Consider the following 23,272-nt stretch of genomic DNA (forward strand, 5'->3'; position numbering starts at 1 on the left):
ACTCAATGGTGCGTAGATTTTTTCACCTCAATGTGACTTTGTGTAGTAAAATGGTATATTGTGAGAGGAATTCATAATAAAGTAGATGGCAAGACTTCAAAAGGAAAACTAAGGGACAGAGAAAATGTAGTGTAAGATAATAAACAGGGTGGTAATATTCTTTAGTCTTTAAATGCTGTTATAACTATATGTAAAACAAAGCTGAAGAAGAAAATAATTATCATAATTCTAAAAAACAAATTATTCTACACATGAATTAAACCTGAAATTACCATGCTACTTTTGTTACTTCAGTGACTTGAATTTACCTTTCTTATATATAAATGGTGCTCTGTGTGAATAGTGCTTCCTATGTGAACATAGGAAGTTAATTGTAAAATCTACAATAGTACTACAATATTGGTAGGAAATTCTAAGTCATTTACTGAATTCAAACTACAGGAGAGACTGAGGCAGGTCAGGTGTGACGCTCTAGATGCTACACCAGTTTAATTACTTTTGTATGAGTATACACTTATAGAATACAATTTTACTGATAAGTATATGTAGCTTGGTGAGTATTTCAGCAGTTTGGGATTTTCTTTGAAAGATGAGCATCTAAAATTGAGCAAGACTTATGGGACCAGAAACATTCTGAGATCCAAACATGAAGAATGTCTGTAGTAGAAAGTGCCTGGATGAAATATTACATATTCTGAAGTTTAAAGGATATTGATTTTTTAAACAGAAACTAGTAATCATAGTCAAAGCCCGGTCAGAAACAATTTGGTAGGAGGCCTGGGTTTGCTGGATGTGTGACAATCATCTGTCAAGCCTTTACATTAGTATTTTGTGTGTGTGTGTGTCCAAATGGTGTCTAGGTTGACCCTTGAGTCCCTGTGAATTGTTGAATACCTTAATATCCTGAATGTGTGTACAATCACAGACATTCCTCAGTAATCTATTTATATAGAACTGTCATTTCTTGAATGAGACTTGAATGGTACTTGTGTACCTACTGTTCTTTATATTTTAAGTATTTACGTAAGCTATATGAAGAAAATTACCATCTGAAATATCTATATGGAGCACCTGGCATGAGTGCATAAATTACTTAATGTGACTTAACATCTGATTTAAATAGTCTCCTCGCTAGCAATCTGCTCATCACAAACTTAATACACATAGAAACTGCAAAAATGACAAGAAAATGCACTTGCCATAAGTTTAGCAAAACTATGCCAGGGAATCTTTGTAAAACACTTTGAATATAGGCCTGTTTCTTGGAAGGACAGAATCTCACTGACCTCAAGCAATAGCATTGAATGGAGTACCTTTTGGTACTGATTTTTGACCATCAGTATGTTTTCCAGTTACTACTACTGATGTAGAAATTAATGTATTGACTACTTGGTTATGTAACACTCTCTTGAGAAAAAGGAATCTTTACAAATTATTCATGTAAATATTGTGTTATTTAAAATACCATCTACATTCAGTATCATTTTAAAGATCTAGATCTACTGTGTTAGTACAATGTAGGAAAATCACAGCAATATTACTATATAGAAACAGATCTATACTTTAGTAATAATTATTTTTTTGTAGCTTGGAATATGAAAATAAAAGCTAGAGCAAAAATTAAACCAAGTGCTTTTAGTTTAAGAAAAAGAAAATCACCTTCAGAGGATCTGTAGTTCATTATTCTGTTTTACTTGCATACTCAGCCAATATAGATGTTTGACTCAGGAACCATTCCTTTCAGTAAGATCAGAGCTGTAGCACACATCCACTCTCAACCCAAGCCAGTGCTGTCGTTGCTAGAGATAGAAGTAATGTTGTTTTCAGAATGGGATGATGTTACATTAATTAGTAAAATTGCATGGAAAATATGCAAATCAAATTTGAAATGAAATGATACCTCATCTACATTTAATCGTGGTCCTTATATTTATGTGATTATATATAAGTGAAGTATTCCATCCATTTTGTTGAGATAATTTCTGATTTGCAATGCAGTCAGGCAATTATAGCTGTCCAGTGATTCCTTGGGAACAAAATTTACACAGTTCATTATCTTCTGCTACTGGAAATTTCCCATAGAGATAAAAAATTTAGGCTGGGTTAGAATTTACTAGATTTAGGATGCATTACATTTAGTGCACCCAAGTTGTATCAGAATATTTGTTCTCTTACTTTTCTACACTTAGTGCCCAGGAAGGCCCTTCTGCTTGGTTGCTAAGTCAACACAAATCAAATATAACCATACAAGTCTATCCTTATGTTTCATTGCACATGCTTCACCCTGTTAACCAGTGTCCTTTTGTTGGTACTGGGAGCTCTTTTTGTTGGCAACTAAGGCATTTTTTGGTTCTGCCCTTGATATTAAAGTCTAAGCTGATCACGATGTTGCACAGACTTAAGGTCATTCTAGGTTTTAAATGCTAATTGTTCTGCCAACCGTTCTCATTTATACTGTGAGCAGATTTATTTAAAAGCCATTTTAATGAAGTTGTGATGGCTTGGAATCTGTTAAAGCTTATACTTTTTTTTCTTTGCCTAAAAAAGTTCTATTTACCAGAAGAAACCACTGAAACTGTGGTTTCCTTTTTTCTTCCCTTCCCTACCTTTTTCTCTTACTGGAAAAGGTACAAAGTAATAAAATCTTTCTTTCTTATTTTTACTTTATTTTTTATTAGATATATAAAAATGGAGTTTACACAGTGGATTTTGAACTACCTTGATGTTTTCAGAAACAGAGTTTATCTATGAACATTTTTCTGACTGTGAATATGAAGGATATGGTTATATGTCCTTGGATGAAAAAGGTGATACCTCTTTGCCTGATACTCAGTGGAAATCCACAAATGGCTGTCAGGACCACAACTGAGGTTTCCTGTATGTGCTTTTTTGTTGTTAAGAAAGGGCATAAACAGAACTTCAAAAATAGCATATTGGGGAATACACTCATTAAAATAGTAACAGAAAAACTTAGAGTAGAATAGGACCACTTTAGTGAGTCCATTCCTGCAGCAAAAAGCAATTGGATCACCACTAAATTATTTAAGAATATATTTTCATTTATTGAATGACAACAGCATACTCTTGTTATTAATGCACAACTGTACGTGGAGTGGAGGTATTTTCCCAGGAAAACTGATAAGGCAAAGAACAAATAGGGAACCAGAAATTAAAGGACAGAGGGCAGTCTCTCCTCAGTTTGTGAGAGTATGTCTTATACTTAGGTTTCCATATATTTGCAAGGAGTGGATAAGTAGTTGACTGGCTGGACACTGGAACCAAGATTATAAAGTGAAGATGTAGTCCAGTTCATCAGAACTGAATGCCAAAGTTGATGCTGGTTCTTTAACTGCTAACTGTTGTTGCCTCTGGGGTACTTTGCTTCCCCTTCTCTGTAAGTCACAGACTATAAGTCAGTGTCAAAAGTGGATGCATGTTGCAGGTGTAGCGAAGAAAGGGAAACAAAAATTCTGTGTGTGAGGTGTAGCAGTGGTGGATTTTACAAAACAGAAAAGGAAGATCCTGATGCAGTGCATACATTATCCTATGAGATTTCAGGGTTATAGGGATGCATAATTCAGTTCCCAATCCTCCCTCCCAGTAGGGAGTGGGAGGAAAAAGCAGTGATTAGAAGAAGTGAACATTCTTTTCTCCTATTGCAGTTTGTTACACATTTCTCTTTAATATATATATATATATATACACACATATATGAATGTTGGGCCCAGCTGGTGTACATCCTAAGGGCATCTGTGAAATGGGTTAGTATTTGGTTAGCAACACAGTCTGAATTGTGAATCCTTTTCATTAAGGTGTATTTACTAATGAAAATCTCTGCCATGCTGCTGTGCATTGTGCTGTGCTCCCTGCTCTGCATCAGTGTGCCCAGCTCAGAAGACAAATACAGCAAGCTGAACAGCAAATGTAGTGTGTGAGAAAGATTGAGTGCATCTCAGGCAGAAGTCCAGGAACATTTTGGAGAAAAGTACAAAATGAGCTGGGCAACAACATGTTGCTTGCCAGGTGGAATGCAACCAAAGAGAATTGTGAAAGAGGAGAGAAATAAATCAAAATAAACCAGGTGGACTGAATGACCTGTGGAGTAATTTGAGTAGTAATGTCTTTTTGCTGTTAAAGATGTTAACTTTGAGTTTATTTTTCAGATTTGCATATATTAATTGTAAATTACAATTGACAGTTTACTACATTATGTTTAACAAATACACAGAATTCTTCAAAGTTTTAGGAAGTTTATTGCAAATGTAGTTTTTCATTCTTCTCTTGCAAAACCGCACACAGTTCCCTTAGGTGCTTACAAATGAATATGAGTACATTCTGATATTCAGTAGTGACATCTTCTGTTATATTTCAAGCTGAATATGATTCTGTACTGCACTATGCTATTGCTATATACATATTGCTGCTCTTCTGTGATTAGTGTGCTATGCTGGTTCTTTTTGATGTAATACATTTAGAAGGCCTAACTATAAAGTAGAACTGCTGTGAAAATTAAGTTCTTCACTGTAACGAATGGTAAGGCTTAGGTATGTGGTAAAGCAGTGATCCTTTCAATGTTATGGTTAGTGTGTGGAAACTCAATGGATTTGGATACTAAAACACTTTAATCACTGTAATGTGCAGTTTTGCTAATGACATCACTTTTTCTGTAGGAGAGATAGCTTAGTTGACCTAGAAGTCAGGCATGTTAGCAGAGCGGTTGCTTATCCAATTTCCCTGTTCTGGGAGAGAGATGATATGGTCTAGGAGAGAAATTGGCTGTTCTGTGTGTAGTCCTGGCTCAGTGATGGTCTCCTCTGGGTAGTTCTCTGCTTCTCAAGTACCCAAAAGATTGAAGAGGTGGTTACCAGATCCTGTTGCAGGGTCTTGAGGTTCCTTCACCAGAATTGTTCAGGTACCTGGGGTACTGAAGAGGTGGTCCCTGCTCCTAGTGGTGGTTCTGTCCATGTAATGCAGTCACCGTGCAGGGTCATGGGCTGGTGATGTTTTCTCCCTTCTCTACCTGCTCTGCCCCCTGCATAATTTTATTATTCTTGCTGCCCTAAGTGTCCTTAGTCTATAGAATTGTGTAGGGAATACGTCATTGGTCATTAGTCTGTTCAAATACTGGTGTCACCTTCACAACTGCTGTAGATGATGCTCTCCTTGTTCTTGTTCAGGACACCTCTGACCATGTTTGCACTTCTTTACAATGAACAGACAGCTTTTATAGCTTATCTGTTTTCTTGAGCATAACAAAACTAGTCCATAGTTTGGGGCAGATGATGGATCTTCTTTTGTCCACTTCTGCAGCAAATCCTCATATAAAGTTCACAGGCTTATCCTAACATTTATACTCCTGCCTTAGCCTTGGCTGAGTTATAGATCTGAGCACATTCCTTGATCTCATGAGCATGTGGCTGGCCATTGTTCACAAGGGCTCTTTCCTTTTCCTCCCTGCTCTTCTTTTTTTATCACCTTGTCCTCCTCCCTGTTGCCTTCATTATGTACTGATTGTGAGAGTTAGTCACAGCTGAATATAGGCTGGAACTGTCTTGGAACTTTTGCCAATCCTGTCACAATTTCATTCCATTTTCTGTCTGCAGTGTAATGGCATGTACTTTTGGTGTGACCTGGTGTGCTCCTGACCATCCCAAAATCCTGTCCTAAAAGCCAGCTAAAGGGGTTGTGCTGGCTTTGTCTCATCCTGCTCGTAGTTAGAATTTATTAATGGTAACTGCAGCTTAGATTGACATGAATGTACAGCATGAGAGCTGTATTGGTTCTGCTGTGTCATAGCTGAAACCCATGGTACAGATACAATGTTTGTTAGGGCCTTATTCTTCAGTTTTTCTGTACATGATCCTTTTATACCTGTGTAAGAGAGTATAGAGCTGACAAGTCAAGAACAGCAATGCTACTCTTCCTAAGTGCAAATGACTCCAAAAGGTTGGAAGTCACTGGAGACTGTAAGGCAATATGAATAGCAGAAGAGTTGCATTTTATGCAGACTTTGACTCATGACTTAGAAGTTAATGAAACCATTCAAGTTGAGTACTTTAATCTCACAAATTGGTTATCACAGCCTTGTGGCCACTTCTTGTTTTATAATAAAGCATAACACAAAGTATCTGTGAAGACTTAGAAAATTAAACTAAGGGAAATATGTGCAATTTTGAGCTCATTAGGAGCAATTCATATTTTCATCTGTCTCATTAGAGATGTTTTCATGAACTAGGAAAGTACTTTTGAATCTGTGATTTTTAATTTCCCTGCCAACTGGCGTGAGCTTTGTGGAATTGTTATTTTCTTTTCATTTATTTCAAAATGTTAAAAGGAAGAGAAAAAAAAACAAACTACACTACAGGAGAAATGAGAAGAAAAGCAAGGCACTAAGAAACAAGTGAACTGCAGGAACACGATAAGAAATAGTATTTTATAGTAGGATTGTTCAATATATATATAAATATCCTTTTTTGGTACTTTGATGACAGTGTATGGAAGTAGAGCATACTGATAGTGGACTAAGAAGATGAAGTTCAGAACTGAAGATGCATGGGTCAAGCACATCATCTTGAGGAATAACGCTTGTTGTTGTCACATATATTTTCTTGAAACAGTGCCTTATCCTTAAACCAGATAGAACTTCAGTCCAACTGTACTTTGAAAGTACAAAACAGAACTATTTGACCTTTGAGGCTGACAGTAAACCATTTACAAGCTTTTTGTTTGAAGAATGTAGGGAAAACATAAGTACTCATTTGCTAGGGCTGTAATGACTAACCACAACATACTTCAACTACTGCTATAGATGTGAAACTAGGTATCAAGTACTTCCAGTGTTAAGGCTTCAGGTTTTTAAAAAATATAAATATGCAGAAATCTATAGTTATATTTCTTACTTTTGAAGTCAAAATGTAATGTCTGGGAGAACTCTTGAGAAGAATTTTCTTTTTAATTTCTTTCTGGATCATTTTTCATCTCTGTGTGGTAGCCATAGGCTGTAAAACATTGAAATATTCAGTAATTCCTTTATAAATGTCATCTTTTCATTGTAACAAACTCGCAATTTCTGTTTTCACAAGTGTCTTCACAGTAAATCTGTCTCTGAATGTTTTGCTGTAATTTGTCTGTGAGCCACAGTTAGGCCCTGCATCAGAGGTATTTGCTTTGCAGAAGAAAATGCAGTCGACTGCACACTGTATCTTAAAACATGTTTCTGAAAATATGCATATGGTGGTTAGACAAGACTTGAAATAAGGTGAGCCCATCTCTCCATTTTAACATGTTGAGTTTATTTTTGAGGTCTTGCCATGAAGAATAGATTAAAATGCCTGCTGTTTCCTGTTTTTTCAAAACATATAGACATAAATCTGTCATATGCTGCAGCTCAGTGTGGTATTATATGCTGAGAAAATGAACTCAGTAGCAATATAATCTTATTTTGCAGTATGACTGAATTGCAGAAAACATTTCTGGAAGTACGTAGATTTAGGAATCAAATAAAATTTAAGTGTCCTGATACTTAGGAGTTTATGAAGGCACAACTTCTTTGTTGAGAGGCATTTTTCCTTTTATTAATTCATGAGAAACTCATCTTTCATTTTGACTGTAGTTTATTTCAGCTTTCACTCTCCATAGAATATGAGTTTGATTTTTATTTTTTTTCCTGTCATATCCTTTGTTGGGATTATTGTTTAACTGAAAATATCACTACAATTAATTTAATAGACATATAATTTACTTCTTGTTAATCTCATTGGGGTTTATTTTATTTATCCTATAGAAAAAAACCAACATTCTGTCTCAAAATGTGACAGTCTGGTTAAGTATTAGATTCTGTGATATTTCTTGTTAGGGATGAAAGATGACAATATTAAGCACTCTAGACAGCACGCCCTGGCTGCAGAAAAAATTTTGTGAATTCCTTTGTTTAAGTTTTAAGTAGAAAATGGAGAATTATACTTTAAAAATGCTGATTTGAAGCAAAAATTAATGTTTCTTTGCACACACACAGAGAATATATTCATATCACAGTAGGCACTTTTGTAAGTACAATGATGTGTATTAAATGTTTTCAACCCTGTTCTTGATCCTTAACAAGGTTTTTTAGCTGCTACTGTAATGAGAATAATTTCAGTAATAAGAATAAATGGCTTTAAAATTAAAAAAAATAAAATTGTAGCTTTGGCATTTGTCTGCTAGTCAGTGTAGGCCATTAATGATACTAAGTGTTTAAAAATACATAATGGTATTTAATGTTCTTATCAGAGTTGCATTTGTTAGAGTAATATGAAACCTATTTGAAGGATTTCTGTGTTTTCATAGGCATTTTTTCCCTGAATGTAAGCAATCATTTATTTCTATGACACGATAGTCCTACTCTCCAAAATGTCTGTTACTGTTAATATCATTTCTAGGCAGTACACACTGGTAGTTTGGTTTATTACTGAAAATTATGTGTAGCTTCTTTGATTTTTTTATACAATTACAGGAAAGATATTTTTGAGACACAGTGAATATTTCTTAGTGCAAATAAATGAAAGTCATTAGATGGGTATCTGAACCTCAGATGCAATATGTAACCACACTCAAATCACATGTTCAAGTGCCTGTTGTTCTGGCCTGCTCTGTGAACAATGGTTATACTACTTTAAGTACTTAGTGTTACTCATAAGCATCATTCAACTAAAATTCTAACAAGGTTAGCCTATGTGCTTAATGGACACTACACCACAGTTTAGTGTGGTTCTGCATTCTTAATTAAATTAGAGGCAGAGATCTTCCCATGTATCTATTTAACTACTGTGGAATTTGCTACTATTTTCATAAAACAAATGATTGAAATTAAAAAAAGATTTTAGCTGAGATTAGGAATCAGTAAAACAGCAGGGATTCGAGTTTGTTAGAATTTTTCTTATCTTGCTATCAATTCTCCAACAACTGATTTTAGTCTAAATGGGAAAACATGAATTTCTTTTAAAAGCACTTGAGGATTTAAAAGTTCAGAACTATGACTGAAGTTCAGGGTCTAGCAGCATGAAGGGCTGATCACAAGTGGGACCTGCAGATACTGTCATAATGCACGTAATTTATAATTATGTGAAACATGGATAGAAGAAAAAAAATTTAAAGGATGAAAGTCTTGAAGAGAAAAAGCAGCAGAATTTGTGGTCTTTGGATTCTTTCATGAAATCTCAAATTCCCTAGCACAAGGAAAAAGCATTCACATATCATTATTTGACTTTGTCATTTATTTTAGGCCTGAAATAGTACTTTGTTCAGTTTTCCCATCCAACTAGTCGGGGTGAGTACACATTCACACAGATGTATAAAGTAGAGGTTTTATTGAGTTTGGACCATATGGGTATGTTCAAACAGTAAGTATTCACACCACTTCTATTGTGCTCTTACTATCCTTTAGCTGGATCAGCTACCAGATGTTAAACAATCCTAAAAATTCAAAGGAAAAGATACGCTGTGAGAGCAGTGAAACACAATGCACTGATGCTACCAATCTGACTCTGGAGATACAGAAATATAGAAATAAAAATTTAAAACAACATTCCTGAGGTGGTGATTGGCAGTTCACCAGTGCAGCCACCAATATTGCTTAGTGGGATGATAGAACCCTATATAAATGCCAACTGCTCTGTCTATGCAGGGAATTTCAGCACTGAGAAGAACTCCAGATCTCTTATTCCACTTCAGAGGACAAAGATGTTTTCCAGTAAAAGTTAAACTTCTAAACAACTATCATTGTTATTTTTGAGCTGCCTTTATCTAAAAACTTGAGAGCATTTTCTGCTCTAGAGTCAGATGACTGTTAGAACAATATGTGGCAGTCTGACAAATTTGCATTTATGGTTACTCATGTCCTTTGTTTTCTTCCTCTAGGTCTGTTTAGAATAGTAGAACAGGGGAAGAGAAAGAGAAGGCCATAAATATTCCTTACTCACAACTTCTGTAGTTCTCTTCCCCCTCCTATCCTCTCTTGTCTTCACCACCCACATCTACTGTGGGGAGACAGGAGTGGGGGAGAAGGGATAAAAATCTCAGCATGCTGAAATTCTTTGTGAAATTCTTTTACAATTAGTGTTTGCCTTTTGCTTCTGATACACTGATGAATTTCCAACTGAATTGATTGTAAGAGCTTCTTGAAAAACAGGTGATAATAAATACTTGGAAAACTAGAGTCTAAGCAGAGTTCTCCTATGGAGCATTTAGAGTCAGAGGATTTCTTGATAGATAGAATGGCAGTTGGAGTGCTGTCAAGTGGATAGAGCATTCTGACAGTAAAGACTTTGCTTTTAAAACTCAGTGTATAAATGATACCTTGCAACAGAGAAGCGAGGTAAGAGTACTTGTGCATGGAGAGTGTAAGACAATATATGCAGTGTTCACCAGTAACAAGGCTGGCTTTATTTATGTATCATTGATGATTTATACCTACCAAGGCAGAGAGAAGAAGGGAATGAGGAAAAACAAGTAAGATTAAATTTATACAAATTAAACAAAGGTTAATAATGCTGAACTGAGAATAAAAACCGTTAGATTGATAGAGACACAGATAAATTAATCTCTAACTCCACTGGAATTCTAATGGTATTAAAAGTAAGAATAATTTTTACAAGGAAAGGAATCGAAGCAGAAGCTCTCTCAAAGGAAAAGAAAAACATCAAAATAAAAGTGGTGTATGACACTGAGAAATTAATTTTTGTAAGACATGGGTGTTTACATTCATGACAGCCAAATCTGTAAGAATGATTGTAAATATGACAATCATGACAGTGTTGATTTGCATGGTTAATATCAGTAATTATTTGTATTTAGACTGTCTTCCACCTACAGATCTCTCACTCTTTGCAATCATAAATTATTAAGCCTCACTTGTAGCACAGTTGCTATAATTTAAAATTACAACCCATTCCTGATTGACTTAGATTTGAACTTCGACATTAATGATTCTTCTTTTAGGAGAATTTCCTAGCTTGTTTCAATGTAAATCTTTGATGTAAAGCATTGAAAATTCAGCAAATAGCAAAGTAAAAAGATCTAAAATAACTATAACCTCTGTTAGAAAAAAAAAAACCCACACCCCAATTTAATTATTTGATCAATTACCATTGAAAGTTTGAGCAACTTAGTCGCTACATTATATGTTAGTTACTTGTGATTGCTTACCTTTCATACCTCTTCCACAGTTACTGCTTGTGAATAATAAAGCCATTAGTAATATATAGAAGTATATTCCTCAAGCAATGCATTAGATAAATTTCGAAGTGTTATTCAATGAGGAAACAAACTGGTTTGCTGCAACCATGTGCCTTCAGCATCTTGCATCAGGATTTTTCAGATCTTCTAAGCCTTTTAAAATTGTTAGGGCTCCTCCAGGCTGGATTTCTATTTTATCATTTGCCATCAGTGAAAGCCAGTGAGGGAAGGTTTACTTATATATGAAATAAGCTTTTAACTTGAAGATAAGCAGTAGGGAAAATGACTCAGCCAGTGACTCATGATATTTTCACTCCCTGTTTATATGGAGTGCTGCATACTGTTTATAGGATACTGTGAACCTTTTGATAAATCTTTCAGCTCTTGCTTTTTAATACTTACTTATTAAAAGTAGATAATATAGGGAAAAATTTTTTCTGTAACTTGCTTTCCTGAAACTTTAAGAGCCATTGGACTTAAACACGTTAATTGTGAGAAACAAGGAAATAAATCCTTGTAAGTCTGTGGGACAGGGAGAAGAAAACCCACCTAGAGGTCGGTTAATTGAGACAAGGCTGAGGAGATTTTCACTCTCCAGTTTTGGTAAAAACCAGACAGACTCAACCTAGTATCTTAATATCTTTGCCCCCCTTCTTCCCAGGCCTAAAATTCCTTCACTCCTGCCTCCTCCTCAGGAGGACAGGAAACTGCTCCCCATTGCTCCTGCATAGGCTGTAGAAGGACAGGCTGCCATCTCACCATGGGCTACAGGGAAATCTGTGCTTGGGCACCTGCTTCCCCTCCTTTGGCATTCCACTCACCTCCTCCTCTCCTCTGATCTGCACGTTTTGTTTTCCTTTTCCTGAATAGATTTCTTTTCATTAATACCTGGGGTGAAGGGATTCAGGAGAGCAGGGACTAGAATGGATATCTTTACTAGTGAGACTGGCTTATTCTGGTTTAAAGGGGTCTCAAACTTCAACTACTGTTTTAGGGATGTATTATATGTGTCCATAGTAGATCACTAAATCATTTATTTAATTGGTGTTACTATCAACATTGCAATAAAGAACCTACCCTTAGCTTCCTCTCTAGATAAGGGTAGTTTTAGCCAAGTTTGTGTTACAGAAAAAAAATACCAAGCCAAAAGCAAATACAAATACAACAAAAATAGCTGCTTATTGTTTTCTTGCACTACAGAGCATGAAGAATAAGAATAGAATTTAAAGGTGTTCAGAGAGGTATAAGAATCTTAGGAGTGAGGATAAGAAATGGTTGCTGGAAATCTGAGGATTTCTCTCTGTTGTGTGGCAAATTAACTCTGCATTCCTTATCTTGTGAGTTTAAATAAATTCAGCTAGTAGCTGTATGCAACTTCCTAGGACAGAATTTTTCTGTAGTTACTGATACACAATTTCCTGGGATTTTAAAGGAAATATGCTGCTAATGCTCAGAGGGATGCAATCTTGAAGTCACTGAGGCAAAATTATAACAGTCTTTGGTGCTGCTGTTTGATTCAATATTTAATAAGAAAAATGTGTAAGAAATTATTGATGGGCTTAAAAAATAATCAAATTTGCATTATTGTCAGCTATCCTTAAGTATTAACTGATGTACAAGATAAAGCACAAGTTCTGTCTGGGGGAGTTAATTTAGAATGAATTAGATATTACACTTGTTTTATGAGGAAGGCCTGAGAACAAGAAGCAGAAAAATGTCTGTTTCAGTAATATTTGCAACTCAGAATACATTTGAAATTTAAAAACAATTTAAGAATGCCCCTTGGTTTGAAAGCTATTTTAAAATAAACCAGATTTTCACTCTGTTGAGGGAAGCCTCTTAAGCTCTGTCTAGAAAAAGTCCAGAGCACTTTATTCTAAATGGCAGCTAATTAATTTTTGTTTTTGTCCACAGAATGTTTGTACTTTTTCTTCATTTTAAGTGGATTATGAATCCATTTAAGATGTTATTGTTAGTCACAGAGACTCAATCCTACTTTTTTCTCATTTTGCATTATGAGTGCTCAGGAATGGAAGGCCTTAACTATTATTGGCAAAAGCACATAAATGATTAATGTTACTTGACTCTATTTAAAAAAAATAATTTAGGATTTTAGGTCCATTTTCATGCATTACAAAAAATGTTTTTGTTCTTTTTGATGAAATGAACCGGCAGTATGAACAGTGCCATTGGAGAATTAGACAATATTGCCAGGATTATAATGTCAGTTTCCTAATTATCAATTAATTTTATTATAGTTTGCTTAAAGCAAAATATGCTATGTAGAACATCAGAGCAGATTTTTTCTTAGTATTTCTGTGGTATGTTGATAAGTAAAAATTTAATTTTCCAGTGCAAATAAGTGTGAAATTAACTACATCTGAAACACTTTTTTTTTTTTACAGCAGAAGTGTCTTTATTGGCTACTTTAAAGTTTACTCAGCAATCTTTGTTAAAAGTGACTTTGGTTTGGTGGTTACAGAAAATACAGTGCAAGTGGATTAATCTGTTTTGTGGGCTGTTTTCCAAAGAAATGCTTAATAAAAAGAATTTCATGCAATATGCTATTAGAGCTTCATTTACATTAATAAGACTCTGTTCTCAAACTATTAAGCTACCTTTGAGATTTTAAAAAAAAGGGGCTCAGTGTATTTCATGTGTACAACCACAGCGATCAGTTCTGTGGCTCTTGTACCCTTGAGACCTCAGTGTATATGAGAGAAAACAGTGTGCTCCTCACCTTTAAAATGTATCCTGTCATCTTGCTTCCATGAAGCTCCCTTCAAACAAAACAGTAAAATCCAAAAGAGAAGCTGATAATGTGGTTGCCTTGCAATGACACTTGGTGCAGTGAAATTAACCCAAGGTGTCAGAGAACTGAACTGAATGAACTTCATGTGGCAAAGCAAGCACAGTAATTCTGAATGTGTGTACTAATGTCACACAGATTATTCATATAGCTGTCTGGAAACCCCAGGATTAGGAATGGTGTTGCCATACGGAAAGAGACACACATAACTTACTGAAAGGATTGGGTAATAGAATGACTTTAGCACTTTAGAATCAGGTGTCTACCAGTCGGGATACAGAACGTACTGTATGAGTTTGGAAAACTATTGGTGTCTGTGCCACATTTTATCTCAGGATCTTTAAAATTGTGAAGGAAAATCACAAGAGAAAACTCCAATTTTCTGTTGCTAGGAAAGCAAATGAATGGATCAGTTACAACCTCATGGACTTCACAGAACATGGCTTGACATAAAAGTTTTTCAATAAAGACTAGTACATTGTATATTGGGAGAAGTAGTAGACAGAGGAGCAAATAAACTATAGAAATATATCATGTACTAGGTTTTTGCAATTGAGGGACCCTTTAGAGAGAGAGAATCCTTTAGAGATTGATAAAGTTGGCCTCATCTTATTAGCAACTATTGATGTATGATATAAATGTATGATCAGCTATTATTTTCTTTGATAGCTGTGTATTTTTTTTATTATGCAGAGTATTGTGATGTATGTTTTCCCCCTCAGACATGTGGAAAGGAACCCCAAAACAGATAAATGACAATATTTACTTTACTACATGATCTGGGACATTTACCCAGCTGTCATAGTAAAGTAGCAAGAAACTTGTCTTAAGATCCCATCTAGAAAAACAAAATGTTCAACCAGAAGTGGTGAACTGTAAAGACCATTCTTGATTGCTGCATGGATTGCTGATTTGTGTTTCGGTAACAGCCACCTAATAAGGTTTAAAATTATTTTATTATTATTAGTTTTATTATTATTATTTATTGTTATTATATTTTGTCAAATTGGAATATTCATTTTTATGAAGAAAGGGAGTGAAGAAATTACTGATAGTAGATTAATCCAGCAGAAACGATATAAGGTCCAATGGATATGTGAAGTAAAATTTATTTTTAATAAGTACTTTATTTAGCTAATTTTTAAATTAATATTTTTAAACTTGACTTCCCTTCTATGAAGTTTTAAGTATATGTTTATTCCCATTTTTAACTCAGAAGTAATTATCACTCAACAACAAAAACTTCATTTTATCAATGTTAAAATACGGATTTTCAAGTGTTTTCAAACTTCTTCTTTCATATTTGTTTAATTAAGGATACTTGTTAAAACTTTCTTTGCCCTGGAAAAAGTTGATTTCAGAAACTGTAAACTGTGACTAAAAGTATTTCTATTCTTTTTTGAAAACTTTATGCTGGTGTTTTTAAACATTAACTGAGACCTGCATCAGCTTCAATTGGACATGATTCCTGTTTGCATTTTCATCATGTAAAAAGGGATGACTAAGAAAATGTTGCTAATCCCATGTTCTAGATGTTGAAGTGAGAGTAGTTAAAAGTATACGTTTTAATGAATTGTGGCAATTCTGAGAATGCTTTTAAGGCAAATTTTTCATCTGAAATTTGCAAATTTTAAGAAGTAGAGTTTAAAGTAACAGTTTGTTTGTTCTGAATTTGTTTATAATGAGTCCCATCCTTCAAAACCAATCAGGATGCAACTCTACTGTAGAGTCGAGGATACTGTTTCCAAAGCATTTCATTCTGTTTTAGGGATGTTTGGTTTCAGTTTCAGTAGTGTTTAGTTAAAGATTTCTTTGCACTTAGGGTTGATTCAAAGCTGAAGTAGTGAGAGTCCAGATGAATGTGGAGTTATAAAACAGATGAAAATACAGATAGTCAGCATTTCAGCAACCAGGAAGTTTCAGCTTAATGACTTGGCTGCATACTTTAACTTGAGGGAGAGATGATCTTGAAAGAGAGGGTAATACAGGAATTTGAATTAAATCTGCATTAATAGCCATTTGGAAGTCTTCCAACTCCATTTAAAAATAGTCTGTTCTCATCAGATATTGTAGATTAACTTTCATTGTGCATGGTATGTGTGTTTCAGATCTTCACTGTATCTGACATGCAGTGTCAGATACAGTAAAAGTTCTGTGAGTGTTTGCCTGCTTTAGCAAAGTGCTCTTTGACTTAAGTCTTCACTGATGTATTTTTTAGTTTTCCTTTTTGCATCTAATTCCTGCAATATCCATATGGCATTTACCTCAAGTGTTACTTATATATTTATTATATAACGTAAGATTTTTGGCTGGCTGTGTTAGTCATGTGAACTTTGCAACATTTTTTTCTTGTTCTGTTGCTACAATCAAGACAGAGCTTAAAGAAGCTACTGCAGTTGCAAATCTCCCTTTCAGACACAGAGGTTTAGAAAATTCTAGCTGGTTAGCTACTTGGTGATTGTGGAATGGTAAACAGTAGATTTCTTTCTTTGAGCTGAGTAAACCATCACCTTAGGCACTCTACCTAGAAATCTGTGGAATTTAAATTTTATTTCTTCAAAGGCTGTGTCCATCTCTGGTTGTGAAGGCATTAATCAGTTGCCTGTGTAGATCTTGCAGTCTTCCCAGGCTCACAGGAGAGCTTGTGAACATAAGTAGTCCAACCTGCTTAAAATTTGTGTACTTTTTTTTTTTTCTTTTTTGAACATCTGAGTTTCCTGATATTTCTGTGTTTAATCATGTATTGTTTTATCTATTATGGAATAAATCCCTAAATATTTAAAAATGAAAAATATTATATTTTAGATCTACCCTTTACTGGGATACTTCATTTCCATCCTTTGCCCTTCCTTTCTGGAACTTACTGGTTTTGTTTCTCTCTGCATCTGGGAGATGAATACTTTTAAGTATCCTGGACCAATTTATGGTTCCAGCCCATGTGATGGGAAGCACTGAAGCAATTCTGAAATGTCTCAATCTTGTAAAAAAAACCAATGCCAGAATTACTATACTTAGGTTCATGGACTACATTAATTCTGTATAATTTGGTTTTGTCATGAGTTGTTTGCTATTTTAATCTGCAAATGTCAAAAGTAATTATTATACATTATTCTAGACCTTAGCACCAAAGGGATTTGACATGGGTGACCATTTGCCATGCATGGCACAGGGGTAGAATGAGGTTAGTGTTAATCTTCTACAAAACAAAAAAAGTAAAGCTATTCTAGCTTGTGAAACAGTTTTGATTTTTTTTTTAAGTTCTATTTATCTAAGATGCAATACTGCAATGAACTGTTTGTAATCTTAATTATTGAAGGCTACTAACTTGAAATCTGTTACTAGCCCTTGCCATATCCAGAGACTTCTGCTCACCTCTGAATAAGCTGGGTGTTTACTCTGATGGCAGGAATGTTCTTAGTAGGTCTATTCTGATCATGCTCACCGTCTCTGTAGAAATACAGGGTACTCTAAATTCCAGCCCTAGATTTGGACATAAATAATGTCTGAAGGCTCTCTACTGAATAAGCTATAAACTGTGTAGGGCATTTGTGTTCCCACTCCTCATCTGCAATCAAAATTGTAGTAATGATAAAATAAAAAACATGTCTTCCACCTTTCATTTATATTATTAAATTTTCTGTATCATATTCTGAACACCATAGACAATAAACCTGAGGTTAAAATATACTTAAATTAAAAAAAAAAAAAATGAAATATTAGATTTTAAGTTTTTTAAATACAGAAGCATTGAAAAGTGCACAGAAATGCTTATAAGTAAATTACAGAGACATTTTTATACTTATGTTGTATGAAGTATTAATATAACTTGTGGACAGAAATTGTTTTTCTTGAGCTGCTAATGATCTGTGATTTTATTCCCTAGATTAGTTCTCAAAGGTCAAAATGTGATCAATTATCCAGTAATTTGGATCCTGTAATTGGCTTGGTTGTGCTTGAAAAGCTAAGCTACTATTTCATTTCTATTACATAGTCTGGATTGATACACAAACTGAGAACATGAACAGATACATTCTTGAACTATATCCAGTGATATTTTCAAATTCTTTCTGTTAGATGGGGGAAATTTGTGAATACCAAAACATAGTGTCCTTCTTAAGTAACTTTCTGAAGAAAAAATCATTAAAAAAAAGAATTTAAGTATCTTCCCTGCATTCTGGGGGTTTTCTAAGAAAAGGAGTAGGTGTAAAAAAAAAGAGGAATATGAATAAATGTAGAAGGATTTCAGTGACACTTTTAATTATAATCTAATTTCAAATTATATTGCTTATATTTGATTATATATTAAGGAGATGCATAATTTTATTCACAGGTTAAATTCATAGAGCTAATTAAGTTGTAATATCTATCTGCAGGATAAATAATGTGGAACAGTTTAATGTCAAAATAATTTTGTATTCATAATTAGTCCTCTCCTAATAATTCTATTAAAGTTTAAGGGTCTGCATTTCACGTTTAAAAAAACATGTAAAAAAAGTAGTTTTCACTACTATAGGGTTGAGAAACTGGGTTTTGGCAACTGGAAAAGAATATACAGTAGTAGAACTGTTGATGAATCTATTTTAGTTAGAGATGGTGAGAATATTGTTCATATTTTCTATTGATGGTATTTAGATTTATTTCTTTGGCTTTTTTGACTTGAAGAAACTGGAACAATTTCTTCCTTAAAAAACTACTTTTCTTGATGAGTCTACTGACTGATCTTATGAGTGGGATCACAGTTCTGCTGCTCGTGTGGTGTTAGTGAAAGTCAAGTCTTTATTCATGTGCCAAAATACACTTGTATTTCTAAACTTACCTTTTTAATCATCACAGATTTGTAAATAGATCTTTTTTTCTTTTTCTTTTTCTTTTTTTTTCCCTAACCATAGAAGTTTGCCTTTTATACATAGTCTTCCTTAACCTCTGATCATTACATGCATGTTCATAGTTGTCCTCCTGAAGTGGATATTTCTGCCTCATTACACACAAAGTATCAGATTTTGTTGTGGTATCAAAGAAAATAAGTATTTTTTTCCTTATGTCAAGGTGTTTAGAACCAGATGTTTCCCACATGCTGGTATCTGTAAAATCTGATTTCATCGTTGATTACAAGCTGTTGCAGTTGTTACAGTATGTAAAAAAAAAAAAATTATTCTGGTATGTTTGGTCACTGCATAGGCTGATTCCATGGTAGCTGTGTAAAGGCTATATGGCTGTTCTCATCGCTTATCCACCTATTCAATTCAGGTGCACTGGAAATAGAAATCTTAGTTTTCAAATTATTATTATTATTTGTAATTTCAGTTTATTTTCATTATAGAATTGGACTGATTCAGGAAATTATTACAGAGATCCTGGCATTCCACTTTAAACCATAGTTGGACTGGTTCTTTAAATAATGGATGATGATATAATAATTGATGATTGATATAATTGATGTCAAAGAGGTTTTCTAAAAGAATAATTGTAAACATGTAAGTTTACAATATTAAAAATTAGCACTAGAATAACTTTTCAATAAGCACCTTTTGTTTGCTTGTTGATAAAGATGACACTCAACAGACTGTATTCCTTTATGTATTATTGAAATTAATATATGTTTGTATTAATGTAACTATTTTTAAGATGAAAATTACTATTGAAAAGATGAATTAATGTTATATTAATTAAATATATATTAATTCATATATATTATGTATGTTAATATTATAGTCAGTATTTTAAATTTGTATGCTGGTACATATACAAAGTGTATTCAAAAACAGGACAGAGCATTAAAATTTCTAAGAAACATGAAGTGAATCCATTTATCTCTAACTCACAAAACTGTACAAAAAAATAATACACTTGAGTAGAAAAGGACTACAGTAGTCTGGTATATTCTTTAGATTTTGTTGTTTTTTTCTATTAAAGGATTTTTCTCAAATATAAATTAAATGCAGTGTTTTGAATGGAAACTTTGAAAGTGTATTTGTGTTTATTTGTAAGCTTTGATTTTACCCTGGGGAAAAAGATTTACACCATTATTCTGTGCTGAAATTTAATATCCTTTGTTTTAGCTCCAAGAAAGCATGTTATACTGCAGCTAACTACTATCTCTCAGCAGGTTCAGGAATATTAGATGGATTGAAAATACTCTGTAACACAAGTTTTACTCCCCCTTGTACTGTATTGTTCATCTGTGTTATTTTGCCCTAGGATGTCTTTAGCCTCAGAGTTAATACAAAATATTATGAACTGCAGACCCACTTAAGGTTAGATGAATTATAATTTATGCTGTTTACACATATATTTGACTCGCACTGCAAATGTATTTATAGATGCATTGGAGAGGATTTTCATATTAATCCTTATTTTACTCCTTATATCAGTCTTTTTTTTAGCACGTGGTTTATGAAAGTAGTTCTTTGTGGGTAGTTTTCTGGGTACAAATAATCTGAATTTATGCACAATAATGACTTTTTTTACATGTGTTTCCTCTTAAATATATTTGTGTATGACAAAAATATTCTCTCAGAGTTCACAGCAGGAGAAGGTGAGCCAAGTGCTTAGTATGCAGTGTACTTAATACTAAATAGCTGATGATAGTGCTTGGAGGCAGGTAAATACAGCTGAAAAAACTGTGTGTTCCTGTTGGGATGCCTATACTGTAGATGAAGTGCAGGCCTGATTTTTCTCAGTGGTGGAGATTCTGTGGAATGGATATAGGGCTTCAAATGCAAATCAGTCTTTTTATATGCTGATAGCAACTTTTATCCTTGGTGGCCATTTCCTGAGAGGAAAAAACATCTGTCAGTGCTGATAGAATCATGTCTTATCTATTAAGGCCACAATCAAGGAGCTGTCTGACAACATTCTTCGTGGCCTGAGTAATCTACCTTTGTGGGAAATCTTACAGGTTTAGGAAAGCAGCAAAGTTAATCTCAGTTTATTGGTGAGGTTGCTAAGATGTTGGCATTTGTCTAAGGGGAAATAAATGGAACGTTTAAACTTGAGGTGTGTAGCCAAAATTCTAGTTGAATACAAAGATATATTGGAATTCATGTCTTAATTATGTTATGAATATTGTGGCTGTTGAAAAAAAAAGTTACATTTTGAAATTGGCATGCTGAAAAAAAATTGATAAGGTTTTATCTTCAGGCTTAGATTTTCAGTTTTACGTAACTGCTATTTTTAAATACTCCCCTCGTACATTCTGGGCATTTATCTGCTCCAGTTTAATGTTGGGCCAGCAATGAAATGGATGACAAATGCACTGTATCAACCCCTCTCCCTTCCCAGAAAGGGAAGGAGACTTACAAGTTGAAAACTAAACTACACAGCTTTAACAAAACAGTAATGAAAAAAAAAACCAACAACAATTAAACAATACAAATATATAAAAAACACAGTTGCCTCTACCCTTCCATAGTGCTCAGTTCACTACTGAGGCTGCAGGGCAGGCCCTGGGAAGGTCCCAGACTGGGCTCCTGGAGGTGGGAGCTGGATGCAAGAATTCAGGTTCAGCAACACATGAATCAGGGTCAAAGGCAGAAAAACTGACATGGTCCTCTCAGGACACTGGCTGTGGATGAAGAGAGCTTGACACTCATAATTCCTCACATTTATACAGAGTATGAGGTGTATGTGATGGTCAATTTTGGTCACCTGTGTGCTCTGCTTCACCCCACAGGTGTGTTGCAGGTGTGATCCCTTCCTTCCCTTTTAGTTCTGGAGGATAAAATGTTTTTTAGAACCAAACAGTCACTTGTTCCTGCTTACCATTCTCTTGCTGTAACAATACAGATCAAGTGTTATCAGTCCTAGGAGTACACACTGACTGAGAATCATGCTGTTAATTTCAGCAAGTGCATTTACTTAGAAAAGACTTAACAAAAAAAAAAATTACTACAAGAAAATTGGTTCTATCCTGGATCAAACCAAGACATATCCAAAACTGAGGATACATTATCCACATTATATGCTCTGTATAGGTGTATATACATCCACATGGAGTATAAGACTTAGTATTAACAGGATTTATCATAAATCAGAGAAAAAGAATAAAAGCCCTGTGCGATATGAAATGACAGCTTGTCTGAAATTATTAAAGCCATAAGCACATGAAAATACTATTCTAGAATTATGAAAGTGTTATTAACAGATATAACTACATTATTGTTAAAATATGAATATATGAAATTAAATAGCTCCAAGATTTAAGATATGAAGTTTTAAACTGTGCAGTAGGTATAACAGAAGATAACATCCAGTGAGAGTCCTTAGCTAAATGGAAGATAAATACCTTAAAATTATCTTAATACCTTTGTTCTTCCTTCCAATGCCAAAAAATTCCTTACTTTGCTTATTTAAACAGAGAAACTCAGTTTGAGAATAACTCATATATTCAATCTTTCCTAATTGTTGTAGCCTAACTCTTCAATAATAAGGTAAGCACAGCATTTGGGATTGACTTGGAAGTGTTCAGGAAGGATAAAAGCCTAGTGAACTAATTCAGGAAAAATCGTAGTTATCTGAGCCAATTTTTGTAGCTTGACATTTTATGATTTACTTCTAAGCTGCTAAAAGAGCTTAGGAAACCTCTTCCTTCTGGCTCCTCTGATTCTATTTATTTATTTATTTATGTAATATGTGCTGCTTAATCCTGCCTGAAATTTATGCAATTAATATTGAAACAAACATTATGGGTATTGACTACGACAAACCTAAAGATGTGCAAGATTAGAAATGATAATATACTTCATGGAACTGTTTAACACATGATAAAATTAGTACATAATGCAAAGAACTGGAAAGGATTGAATTGTTTTCTCCAGAACAGAACTAATAATGTGCAGTAGTGCTGAAGTGAGCATTAAGGATTCCTAGTATTTTGTTCCAAGCCATTTATATGTGAAGAAAAAAAAAACCCAAACCAGTTTGTCTGCTATTCAGAGTCAGTTGGTATTGGCATTGAAGATACTACAGTTGTTCAAAAACCTGAGCTGTGACTGAATCCTTTATGAAATCTGTAGGGAGAAAACCATTTAGGTGTAACAAAAACATCTGAAGCAGTAAATGCACAACTAGAAATGGGCACATATAGGCTGGTGTCTGGAAGCCTTTAGCAAGACTTAGTGCTTGATTCCTATGTATTTAAGCATAAATGTGCTCTTCCATGAATTCTTGCACAATCACCATTGTGCATTAGTGACCCGAAAACACAGGTTTGTGAATGTTTACTAAAATTGATGGAATTTGCTTTTACACAAC

Source organism: Calypte anna, chromosome 11 (genome assembly GCF_003957555.1).
Source record: "Calypte anna isolate BGI_N300 chromosome 11, bCalAnn1_v1.p, whole genome shotgun sequence".
NCBI lineage: Eukaryota > Metazoa > Chordata > Aves > Apodiformes > Trochilidae > Calypte > Calypte anna.